The 12,411-nt window shown below is 39.0% G+C and overlaps 1 long non-coding RNA gene across 4 annotated transcripts in view; it reads left to right on the forward strand.

The window, feature by feature from the left end:
• The first annotated feature begins 106 nt into the window (after positions 1-106).
• Positions 107-12,411, forward strand: part of LOC102167943 (uncharacterized) — a 40,648-nt gene continuing 28,343 nt past the window's right edge. For all 4 annotated transcript variants that reach the window (XR_001298442.3, XR_001298441.3, XR_305038.4 and 1 more), the window contains exons 1-2: positions 107-229; positions 6,373-6,546. This is a non-coding gene — a long non-coding RNA (uncharacterized LOC102167943). The remainder of the gene's footprint in view (positions 230-6,372; positions 6,547-12,411) is intronic.

Consider the following 12,411-nt stretch of genomic DNA (forward strand, 5'->3'; position numbering starts at 1 on the left):
CGGTTGCCGTCAAGGGAGGTTGGAGGTGACGTAACGAGACGGGTAGTTGCGGAGAGGCTGCGCCGGGGCGCGCATGCGTGTTAGGCTCCTTCCCGGCTAGTCTCTGGACCGAAGACCGGAAGTGCTTCTGCACCTTACAGCTTGGAAGCAAGAGTTGGCATTCTAAGTTGTGGAAGACCTGCGCGAGACAGTAAAAAAGGCAGCCTGAAATATGAGGCATTTACAACCGGTCAGTTATTTACCTCACTGTCTGAAAAGCTACTTATTCCAGTTCTGTAAAGGGTTTACAACGATAATTAAATTTCAAATGTTTAAACTTGGTGGAACAGCACAAGGGAAAAAAATTACCTGATGTAAGCATTCCATTACTCCCCAATGCTTACTCCAGTTTTTCATAACTGTAAAAAATGTGTAAGGTGCTTAAAGAAAATAAACTGGGAGTTCCCCTCGTGGCTTAGCGGATACGACTCTTGACTAGGAACCATGAGCTTGCGGGTTGGATCCCTGGCCTCACTCAGTGGGTTAAGGATTTGGCATCGTGGTCACCTGTGGCGTAGGTCGCAGATATGGCTCGGATCCCAAGTTTCTGTGGCTGTAGTATAGGCCAGCAGCTGTTCCTAGCCTAGGCACCTCTGTGTGCCCAGGGTGCGGCCCTGAAATGACAAAAGACAATAAATAAATAAGTAAATAGAAAATAAACTGTATTTTGGTAAATAGTAAATATATTGTCATTTGGATAATAACTCACATTTAAGAGATCTCACACACGTGTTAATAGACTGGTCAAAAAAGACCTTTAAATTTGGTACGATACACTTTATCAGATGATAAGATTGTTGTATTCAACAAGGATATGTAGCAGAGAACTACTTCAAAAACTTTCTAAAGGGAAAGCTCTTTTCTTTACATTAATGGGTATATTAAGTTTGTCTACCTTCAAGCTGTGTAAAAACCCTGTTCAGAGAAAAATCAACTTTTCCCTTCGTTTCTGGAAATACTTCTTTAAATGTTATAATGCTTGAGTACTTGGTTCCAGAGTCCAGTCTTCCATTTATACTTGTTTTTGCCATTACATTTTCAAAAGTTCCTATAGTTTGCTGATATTGTGGGGTTTGGGGGTAGTGGTGGTGGTATCTACGCTTTATTGTTAATATCAGGTATTATATCGACTTTTTAAGACAGTATTTCTAGGGCAGTTTAAAATTTACAGCAAAATTAAGTGGAAGATATGGAGAGTTCCCATATACTCCTGCCACCTAAACATGCATAGCTTCCCCAATTATCATCGTCATTCACCAGAATGCTACGTTTCTAAAAATTTTATTGGAGTAGAGTTGTCCTACAATGTTGTGTTAGTTTCAGGTGTACAGCAAAGTGGATCATTTGTACATTACCTATATTCATTCTTTTTCAGATTCTTTTCCCATATAGGCTATCACAGAGTATTGGGTAGATTTCCCTGTACTATATGGTCAGTCCATGTTACTTACTGATTTTGTGTGTAGTAGTGTATATATGCCACTCCCAACTTCCCAATTTATCCCTCCCCCCACATTTCCCCTTTAGGTAATCGTAATTTTGGCTTAGAAATCTTTGAGTCTGGGAGTTCCCGTCGTGGCGCAGTGGTTAACGAATCTGACTAGGAACCATGAGGTTGCGGGTTCCATCCCTGCCCTTGCTCAGTGGGTTATGGATCCGGCGTGGCCGTGAGCTGTGGTGTAGGTTGCAGACGCGGCTTGGATCCCTCGTTGCTGTGGCCCTGGGGTAGGCCGGGGGCTACAGCTCTGATTTGACCTCTAGCCTGGGAACCTCCATATGCCGCGGGAGCGGCCCAAGAAATGGCAAAAAAAGACAAAAAAAAAAAAGAAATCTTTGAGTCTGTTTTGTGAATAAGTTCTTTTGTATCATTTTTATTAGGTTCCACATATTAGTGATATCATGTATTTCTCTTTCTCTGTCTGACTTAGTATGATAATCTCCAGGTCCATTCATGATGCTGCAAATGACATTATTTCATAATAAAATAATATTCTATTGTGTATATATGTACCATATCTTCTTGTTCTACCCCCTTTTGATGGACGTTTAGGTTGCTTCCATGTCTGGGCTGTTATAAATTGTGCTGCAATGAACATGGGGTGCATGTATCTTTTTGAAATATGATTTTCTCCAGGTATATGTCCAGGAGTGGTATTGTTGAATCCTATCAAATGGTCGTTCTATATTTAGTTTTTTAAGGAACCTACCTATACAGTTCTCCATAGTAGTTGCAAAGGTTACATTCTCGCCAACAATGTAGGAGGGTTCCCTTTTCTCCACATCCTCTCCAGCATTTATTGCTTGTAGACTTTTCTTTTTTCTTTTTAGGGCCAAACCTGTGGCATATGGAAGTTCCCAGGCAAGGGGTTGAATTGGAGCTGCAGCTGCCAGCTTAAACCATAGCCACAGCAATGGCAATGCCAGATCTGAGCCTCTATTTTTTCAGCTTGCAGCAATGTCGGATCTTAACCCCCTGAGCATGGCCAGGGATTGAACCCACATCCTCATGGACACTAGTTGGGTTCTTAACCCATTGAGCCACAACAGGAACTCCACTTGTAGACTTTTTGATGATGTGAAGAGTTTTTATCATAAATTTATGGTGAATTTTATGAAAAGCTTTTTTTTTTTCATCTATTTACGTGATCATATTCTTTTCATTTTCATTTAGTTTAAAATATTTTATAATTTCTCATGAAATTTCTTTGACTCCTATGCTATTTATGAGTACATTTTTTTTTTCTTTTTTAGGGCCACACCTGCAGCATATGGAGGTTCCCAGGCTAGGGGTCCAATCAGAGCTGTACCCGCTGGCCTACACCACAGCCACAGCAACGCCAGATCTGAGCTGTGTCTTCAACCTATACCACAGCTCACAGGAACACCGGATCTTTAACCCTCTGAGCAAAGCCATGAATCCAGCCTGTGTCCTTATGAATACTAGTCAGATTCATTTCCGCTGTACCACAACAGGAACTCCTATGAGTACATTTTCTAATCTCCATGTATTTTGGGAATTTCCATTTATATATTTTTTTATTGATTTCACTTTGATCTGAGAGCAGGCATTGTAGGATTTCTATTCTTTTACATTTGTTAGGATGTGTCTTATTGCTCAGGGTCTATCTGGTTGAATGTTCCATGTGAGCTTGAGAAGAATATTTATTCTGCTGTTGTTGGATCAAGTAGTCTAGAGTCCTCAATTCTCTCCACTTGATTGATGTATTGTTAAGTTCAGCTTTATCCTTACGGATTTTTTACCTCCTTGGTATTTTCATTTCTTTTATTTTTTATTTTTTTCCTTTTTGCCATTTCTTGGGCCGCTCCCGAGAGCATATGGAGGTTCCCAGGCTAGGGGTCCAGTTGGAGCTGTAGATGCCAGCCTGCACCAGAGCCACAGCAACTTGGGATCCGAGCCACGTCTGCGACCTACACCACAGCTCATGGAAATGCTGGATCCTTAACCCACTGAGCAAGGCCAGGGATTGAACCCACAACCTCATGGTTCCTAGTCAGATTCGTTAACCACTGCGCCACAACGGGAACTCCAGGTATTTTCATTTCTGAGGGAGTGGTGTTTGAAGTCTCCACCTGTAATAGTAGATTCATCTATTTCTCCTAACTATTCTATCAGTTTTTGTCTCATATGGTTTATACTCTATTGTTGGATACATACACATTAAAGAATGTTATTTCTTCTTGGAGTATTGATCACTTTATCATTATCTAATTCTCTTCTTTATCTGATATCTTGCCTTGCTTTAATTCTGCTCTGTTGGAAATTTATATAACCTTTACTGCTTTTTTTTTGACTAGTGTTATCATGGTATGTTTTTCTCCATCCAGTTAGTTTTAATCTATCTGAGGGTTTATATTTAAAGTGAGTTACTTGTAGATAAGTTTAGATCGTTATGTTTCTACTCTGATAATCACTTGTTTTTTCATTGGTGCAGTTATATCATGAGGTTCAAAATAACTATTGATATATTTACCATATTTGTGGCTGTTTTCTTTTTGCTTTTGTTCTTTGTTCCTGCTTTTGTCTTCCACTCTTCTGCTGCCTTTTTGGTCTTAATTGAGCCTTTTATTTGACTTTGTTTTTTTCGCTTTTCTTAGCATACTAACTATACTTTTTTTTTACTTGTTTTAGTGGTTTTCCTAGAGTTTGTAATATATATTGATAAATAACATTAAGTCCACTATCAAATAAGCCTATAGTATTTTGCTATATACTGAATATTTTTTATTTAATTAATTAATTTATTTATTTTTTTGTCTTTTTGCCTTTTCTAGGGCCGCTTCCATGGCATATGGAGGTTCCTAGGCTAGGGGTCCAATTGGAGCTGCAGCTGCCAGCTTATGCCACAGCCATAGCCACAGCAACACGGGATCCGAGCCGCAGCAACACAGGATCCGAGCCGTGTCTGCAACCTACACCACAGCTCACGGCAACACCGGATCCTTAACCCACTGAGCAAGGCCAGGGACTGAACCCGCAACCTCATGGCTTCTAGTCGGATTCGTTAACCACTGTGCCATGAGGGGATCTCCTATACTGAATATTTATCTCCCTCCGAATTCATATGTTGGAAATCTTATCTCTAATTTGATAGTATTTGAAGGTGGCACTTTTATCTGATAATTATGCCGTGAAGGTGAAAACCTCATGAATGGGACTAATTTCCTTATAAAAGAGAACCCAGAGAGCTCTCTTCCTTCATCTTCTATGTGAGGACACAGTGAGAAGACAGACAGCTGTGAAACAAGTTATTGCCAGGCACCAAATCTTCTAAAGGATTTCTTTTCTTTTTTGAGATGAATATAATCTTCATTATAAAATAGATAATGACCACATGAAAAAAGAAAATTACTGACTTCTTTTGCTTATGATTAAAGGTATTAAAAAATCTAATTTAGTTATCAACTGTTAGTAGTTTGAAATATTAATATATTGTCATTTGGGAGGTTGATTGACAGATAAAAGTGATTCAACATGGTAATATAAATTCAATACATTAATACACTAAAGGAGAAAAAAATCACATAATTATCTCAGTGGATTTTGAAAGGCATTTAATAAAGCTTACTCCCTATTTGTAATGAGCAACTTAAAGCACAAATTATACTTCGTGGAGAAAGATGCGTTCTATTTTAGATCAAAGACAAGGATCTCCATTATCACTCACTAGTGTTAGCACAATATAGAACTTCCTATCCAAGACTATAAAGAAGAAATAAGACATGAATTAGAGGGGATGAATGATTGTCATTATTTGCACATAATGTGATTGTTATATAGGCAAAGCAACAGATTCAAGTGTAGAATTAAGCAATGTTGCCAGATGGAAAACCAGCTACTAATATCAATAGAATTTCTCAACACCAGAAACAAAATCAGATTAGAAAATGTAATATAAAAAAGAATAGTATTCATGGCGACAACCAAAATTATGAAATATTTAGATATTAACAGAAAATAAGACCTCTAAAGAAGAATTACTAAAATTTTTAAAAGCTATGAAAGAAAGCCAGATGAAATGTTCAGAGTAATTTCTCTATATTTAGTGGGATGATCATATACTATTCTGTTTATTCTCTCCAAATTAAATTATAAAGTCAAGATAATTCCAGGAAAATTCCAGAAGTACAGTTAGGAGTTCAATAGATGTAAAACTGGCACAGAAAAATAAAGGAAACTCACAAGTTTGCAAAACAGGAAAGAGAGGGAACATACCCTATCAGATATGGATGCATTGCTAGCCCTATTGTGGCAAAAAAAGAGTCAAATAGAGGAGTGTAACATAGTAGAGATCTTTAGTGATAGACCAGGTGTATAAAGGAATTTAAGAAATGATAAAGATTAACTGCTAATAAAATTGATGCCATGTCCACTTCTATTCTTTTTTTTTTTTGTCTTTTTGCTATTTCTTTGGGCTGCTCCCACGGCATATGTAGGTTCCCAGGCTAGGGGTCGAATTGGAGCTGTAGCCCCTGGCCTACGCCAGAGCCACAGCAACGAGGGATCCGAGCTGCGTCTGCAACCTACACCACAGCTCACGGCAACGCCGAATTGTTAACCCACTGAGCAAGGGCAGGGACCGAACCCGCAACCTCATGGTTCCTAGTCGGATTTGTTAACCACTGCGCCACGACGGGAACTCCCACTTCTATTCTTAAAGATGGTTGCAACATTCTCCCCTCCCACATGTGCTTTTTTCCCATTGAGAGGTTGCTCATATGTTTTCTCCCCTTGATGCAATGCAAGTAATAGTAAGTGATTTCTGAAGCTAGGTGATATAAAGTGGTACAACTTCTGCTTTTTTTTTTTCTTAGAACTCAGCCATCATAATGTGAGGAAGCCCAAACAGCCTGTGACAATCAAAGCCCAACTGGGAAGGAACTATGATCCCCAGCCCTCTGCCCTGGCAGAACTCCCATTTGAGAAGTAACCATATTAACTTGCCAGCCTTAAGTGAGCCACCTTGAAAACACATCCTTCATCTCTAGGTGAGTTGTCTCAGATGCCATTCCATGGCAAAGATCCTTGCTGATCCCTACCTACAGTGCAGGCATGTGAGTAGAATAAATGATTATTTTAGTTTTAAGCCACTCCTTTTTGGACTGTATTGTTATACAGTGTTTCTGGGGTATTTTAGAAGTTGTTTTTTTAGATTCTCTTTCTGATACTTCATTCTTAGTGTAAAGAAATGCATCTTATTTCTGTATGTTATTCTTGTTTCCTGCTACCTTGCTGAATTTGTTTTTCAGTTCTAGCAGTTTTTGTGTGGAGTCTTTAGGATTTTTTTTAATGTAATTTTTTTTAAAGCGTAGTTGATTGGAGTTCCCATCGTGGCTCAGTGGTTAACGAACCCTATTAGTATCCATGAGGACATGGGTTCGATCCTTGGCCATGCTCGGTGGGTTGAGGATCTGGCATTGATGTGAGCTGTGGTGTAGGTTGCGGATGTGGCTAGATCCCATGTTCCTGTGGCTGTGGTATAGGCCAGCAGCTATAGCTCTGTCTCGACACCTAGCTTGGGAACTGCCATATGCTGTGGATGTAGCCCTAAAAAGCAAAAAAAAAAAAAAAGTGTAGTTGATTTACAGTGTTGTGCCAATTTCTGCTGTACAGCAGAGTGATCCAGTGATATATATATCCTTTCTATATTATTACTTTCCTTTCTATATTATCTGCCATCATGGTCTATCCCAAGAGATTAGATATACTTCCCTGTGCTGTACAGTAGGACCTCATTGCTTATCCATTCTAAGCGTAGTAGTTTGCATCTACTAACCCCTAACTCCCAGTCCATCCCACTTCGTCCCTCCTCCCTCTTGGCAACCATAATTCTGTTCTCTATGTCTTTGAGTCTATTTCTGTCCTGTAGATAGGTTCATTTGTGCCATATTTTAGATTCCACATATAAGTGATATCATATGGTATTTATCTTTCTCTTTCTGACTTCATTTAGTAGGAGAATCCTTAGTTGCATCCATTTTGCTGCAAATGACATTATTATTTTTTTTAATGGCTGAGTGGTATTCCATTGTATACATATACCATGTCTCTCTTTCTTTTTTTTTTTTTTGTCTTTTGTCCTTTTAGAGCTGCACCTGCAGAATATGGAGGTTCCCAGGCTAGGGGTCCAATCAGAGCTGTAGCCGCTGGCCTACGCCAGAGACACAGCAATGTGGGATCCAAGCCGCGTCTGTGACCTAACACCACAGCTCACAGAAACACCGGATCCTTAACCTGCTTAGCAAGGCTAGGGATTGAACCTGCAACCTCACGGTTCCCAGTCGATTCGTTAACCACTGAGCCACGACGGGAACTCCCTACCATGTCTTTTTAATTCATTTATCTGTCAATGGACATTTAGGTTACTTCCATGTCTTGGCAATTGTGAATAGTGTTGTTATGAATATAGGGGTGCATGTATCTTTTTGAATTGTAGTTTTGTTTGGATATATACACAGGAGTGGGATTTCTGGATTATATGGTAGTTCTATATTTAGTTTTCTGAGTGACCTCCATGCTGTTTTCCATAGTGGTTGTACCAATTTACATTCCCACCTATTGGAAACTTTTTTTTCCTCATACTCTGTCCAGCATTTATTATTTGTAGACTTATTAATGATGGCCATCCTGACCTGGGAGGTGGTACCTCATTGTAGTTTTGGTTTGCATTTCTCTAATAATTAGTGATGTTGAGCGTTTTTTCATTTACCTACTGGCCATCATATGTCTTCTTTGGAAAAATGTCTATTTAGGTCATCTACTCATTTTTAAATTGGGTTGTTTGTTTTTTTTATTGAGTTATATGAGTTGTTTGTATATTTTGGAGATTAAGCCCTTCTCGGCTGCATCATTTGCAACTATTTTCTCCCATTCTGTAGGTTTTCTCTCTTTTTTTTTTTTTTCTTTTTAGCTATTTCTTGGGCCGTTCCCACGGCATATGGAGGTTCCCAGGCTAGGGGTTGAATTGGAGCTGTAGCCACCAGCCTATGCCAGAGCCACAGCAACGAGGGATCCAAGCCGCGTCTGCAACCTACACCACAGCTCACGGCAACGCCAGATTGTTAACCCACTGAGCAAGGGCAGGGACCGAACCCGACCGAAACCTCATGGTTCCTAGTCGGATTCGTTAACCACAGCGCCACGACGGGAACTCCTCTCATTTTTTAAAAGCATGGTTTCCTTTGCTGTGCAAAAGCTTGTATGTACTTTAGTTTTTCCTTTTCCTTTTTAAGGCTGTGCCCATTTCATGTGGAAGTTCTTGGGCTAGGTGTCAAATTGGAGATGCAGCTGCCAGCCTACACCACAACCACAGCAACACCATGTCCCCAGGCTGCATCTTTAACCTACACTGCAGCTTGTGGCAACACTGGACCCTTAACTCTCTGAGCGAGGCCAGGGATCGAACCCATATCCTCATGGATATTAGTCATATTCTTAACTTGGTGAGCCACAATGGGAACTACAAAAGCTTGTAAGTTTGATAATGTTCCATTTTTTTAACTCAATGAATTTTATTACATTTATAATTGTACAACAATCATCACAACTCAATTTTATAGCATTTCCATCCCAAACCCCCAGCCCATCCCCCCACCCCCCAACTTGTCTCCTTTGGAAACCATAAATCTGTCAGTATCTGTTCTGGAAAGAAGTTCATTGTGTCCTTTTATTATTTTATTATTTATTTATTTATTTATTGCCTTTTCTATATGCTGCTCTCGTGGCATATGGAGGTTCCCAGGCTACGGGTCTAATTGGAGCTGTAGCTGCCGGCCCATGCCAGAACCATAGCAACTCGGGATCCAAGCCGCGTCTGCAACCTACACCACAGCTCATGGCAATGACGGATCCTTAACCCACTGTGTGAGGCCAGGGATCAAACCCGCAATCTCATGGTTCCTAGTCAGATTCGTTAACCACTGCACCACGATGGGACCTCCCATTGTGTCCTTTTTTTAGATTCCACATGTAAGTGATAGTGTTTGATGTTGGTGTCTCAATGTCTGACTAAATTCCCTTAGCATGATAATTTCTAGGTCCATCCATGTTGCTGCAAATGCCATCATTTCTTTCTTTTTAATAGCTGAGTAATATCCCATTGTGTATATGTACCACATCTCCTTTATCCACTCCTCTGTCGATGGGCATTTAGGTTGTTTCCATGTCTTGGCTATTGTATATAGTGCTTCAGTGAACATTGGAGTACCCGTATCTTTTCAAGTCATGGTTTTCCTCTGAATGGATGAGCAGGAGTGGGATTACTGGATCAAAGGGCAATTCTATTTTTAGTTTTCTGAGAAATCTCCAAACTGTTTTCCATTGGTTGCACCAATTTACATTCCTACCAAGAGTGTAATGGGGTCCCTTTTTTCCACACACCCTCTCCACCATTTATTGTTTGTAGCCTTTTTGGTGACAGCCATTCTGGCCAGTGTAAGGTGGTACCTCAGTGGTTTTGATTTGCACTTCTCTAATAATTCACGATATTGAACATCTTTTCAGGTGTCTTTTGGCCATCCATATGTCTTCTTTGGGAATTGTCCATTTAGATCTTCTGCCCATTTTTTTTTTTATGGGGTTGTCTGTTTTTTTGGTATTGAGCTGCAGGAGGTGTTTATAAATTTTGGAGATTAATCCCTTGTCAGGTGCTTCATTTGCAAATATTTTCTCCCATTCTGTGGGTTGTCTTTTCATTTTGTTTAGGGTTTCCTTTGCTGTGCAGAAACTTTTAAGTTTAATTAGGTCCCATTTGTTTATTTTTGTTTTTATTGTCATTACTCTAGAAGGTGGATCTGAGAAGATATTGCTATGGTTTATGTGTTTGACCTATGTTTTCCTCTAAGAGTTTTATAGTATCCAGTCGTATATTTAGGTCTTTAATCCATTTTGATATTTCATCATTAGCCCATTGATTTTTTTAGTTGTATGTTGTTTAGTCTCCATGTAATTGTGTTTTTCTAATTATTTTTCTGTGGTTAATTTCTGGTTTCATCTTGCTGTGGTCAGAAAAGATGTTTGAAATAATTTCTATACTCTTAAATCTGTGGTGGGTTGTTTTGTGCCCTGGTATGTGGTGAAGCCTAGAGAATGTTCTATGTGCACATATAAAGAATATATACTATAGGTTTTTTGGATGTAATGTCCTGAAAATGTCAATTAAGTCTCAGTGTTCTGTCACATCATTTAGGATCTCTGTTGCCTTATTGACATTCTCTCTAGAAGATCTGTCCATTGATGTGATTGGGTGTTAAAGTCTCCTTCTACTATGGTTTTTCTGTGAATTTCTCCATTTATGTCTGATGGTATTTGTTTTATGTGTTTGGGTGCTTTTATATTAGCTGAATATATGTTGGTAAGTTTAAAATCCTTTTCTTGTATTGGTCCTTTTATCATTATCCAGTGTCTTTTATCTTTCTTTATGGTCTGTGTTTTTAAGTTTGTCTGGTGTAAATATTGGGACCCCCCCCTCCACACACACACACTTTCTTGTCACTTCCATTTGCATTAAGTATCTCTTTCCAGCTCCTCAATTTTTTTATTTTTAAAAATTTATTATTATTATTTTTAATGGCTGTACCCATGGCATGTGGACATTCTCAGACCAGGGATTGAATTCAAGCTGCAGCTGTGACCTGTGCTACAGCTGTAGTAACACTGGATCCTTTAACGCACTCTGCTGGGCCAGAGATCAAACCCACACCTCTGCAGTGACCAAAGCCACTGAACTCAGACTCTTAACCCTCTGTACCACAGCAAGAACTCCCTATCTCACTTTAAATCTTGTGTTTTTTGTAGGCAGCTTATTGTAGTCTCTTGTTTTTTTATGCAGTCTGTTATTCCATGTCATTTAGTCCATTGACATTCAAGGTAAATAGTGATAAATATTGACATTTTAAACATTGTTTTCTAGTTAATTCTCTTTATTTTTCCTTTTATGGTTTGATGATTTCATTTTACTTTATGCTGTGTTCTTTTTTTTTTTTTTCTCTTTTCTAGGGCCACACCCACGGCATATGGAGGTTCCCAGGCTAGGGGTCTAATTGGAGCTGTCGCCACTGGCCTCTACCACTGCCACAGCCACAGCAACGCTAGATCCCAGCCACATCTGCGACCTACACCACAGCTCACAGCAATGCCAGATCCTTAACCCACTGAGCAAGGCCAGGGATGGAATCCACAACCTCATCATTCCTAGTCGGATTTGTTCACCACTGAGCCACGACGGGAACTCTATGTGGTCTCTTCTTTTTGGTTTTTATGAATCTAGAGTATATTTTTGATTTGTCCTTACCTTAGTTTTCAAGTATGTTAACTACTGCCAGTATCTATGTCATGTAGACTGATAGCATGTAGACTTCCTATGTCTATGTGATGTAAACTGATTCTAAAAAAAAGATAAATATTTTCATACTTTCCTCCCCATTTTATGATTTTGATGTCATTTTTTACATCTTATTTATCCTTTTGCTGTTAATTGTAGTTATCATTGCTTTTACCGAAAAAGATTAAAATTTTAATCTGTGTACTGGCTTACTTATGGGATTTGTTTTCCATTTGTGATTTTCTTTTCTGTAGATTTTTTTTTTATTTAGAGGAAACTTTTCATTATTTATTTTCATTATTTCTTTATTTTCATTATTTCCTTTAAGATAGGTTTAGTATTGCTATATTCTTTTAGTTTTTCTTGCCTGAGAAATTCTTTATCTCTATTTTAAATGAAAATCTTGCTGGATAGAACCCTCTAGGTTGCATATCTTTCCCTTTTAAGACTTTGAATATATTTTGCCACACCCTTCTGGTTTGCGTAGTTTCTGTAGAGAAATTAGCTGATACCCTATGGGGTTTCTCTTGTA

The sequence above is a fragment of the Sus scrofa genome, chromosome 8 (assembly GCF_054392235.1).
Source record: "Sus scrofa isolate SSC_HxYL_T2T_F1_AM1 chromosome 8, Sscrofa_HxYL_maternal_Yorkshire_Landrace_v2.0, whole genome shotgun sequence".
Classification (NCBI taxonomy): Eukaryota; Metazoa; Chordata; class Mammalia; order Artiodactyla; family Suidae; genus Sus; species Sus scrofa.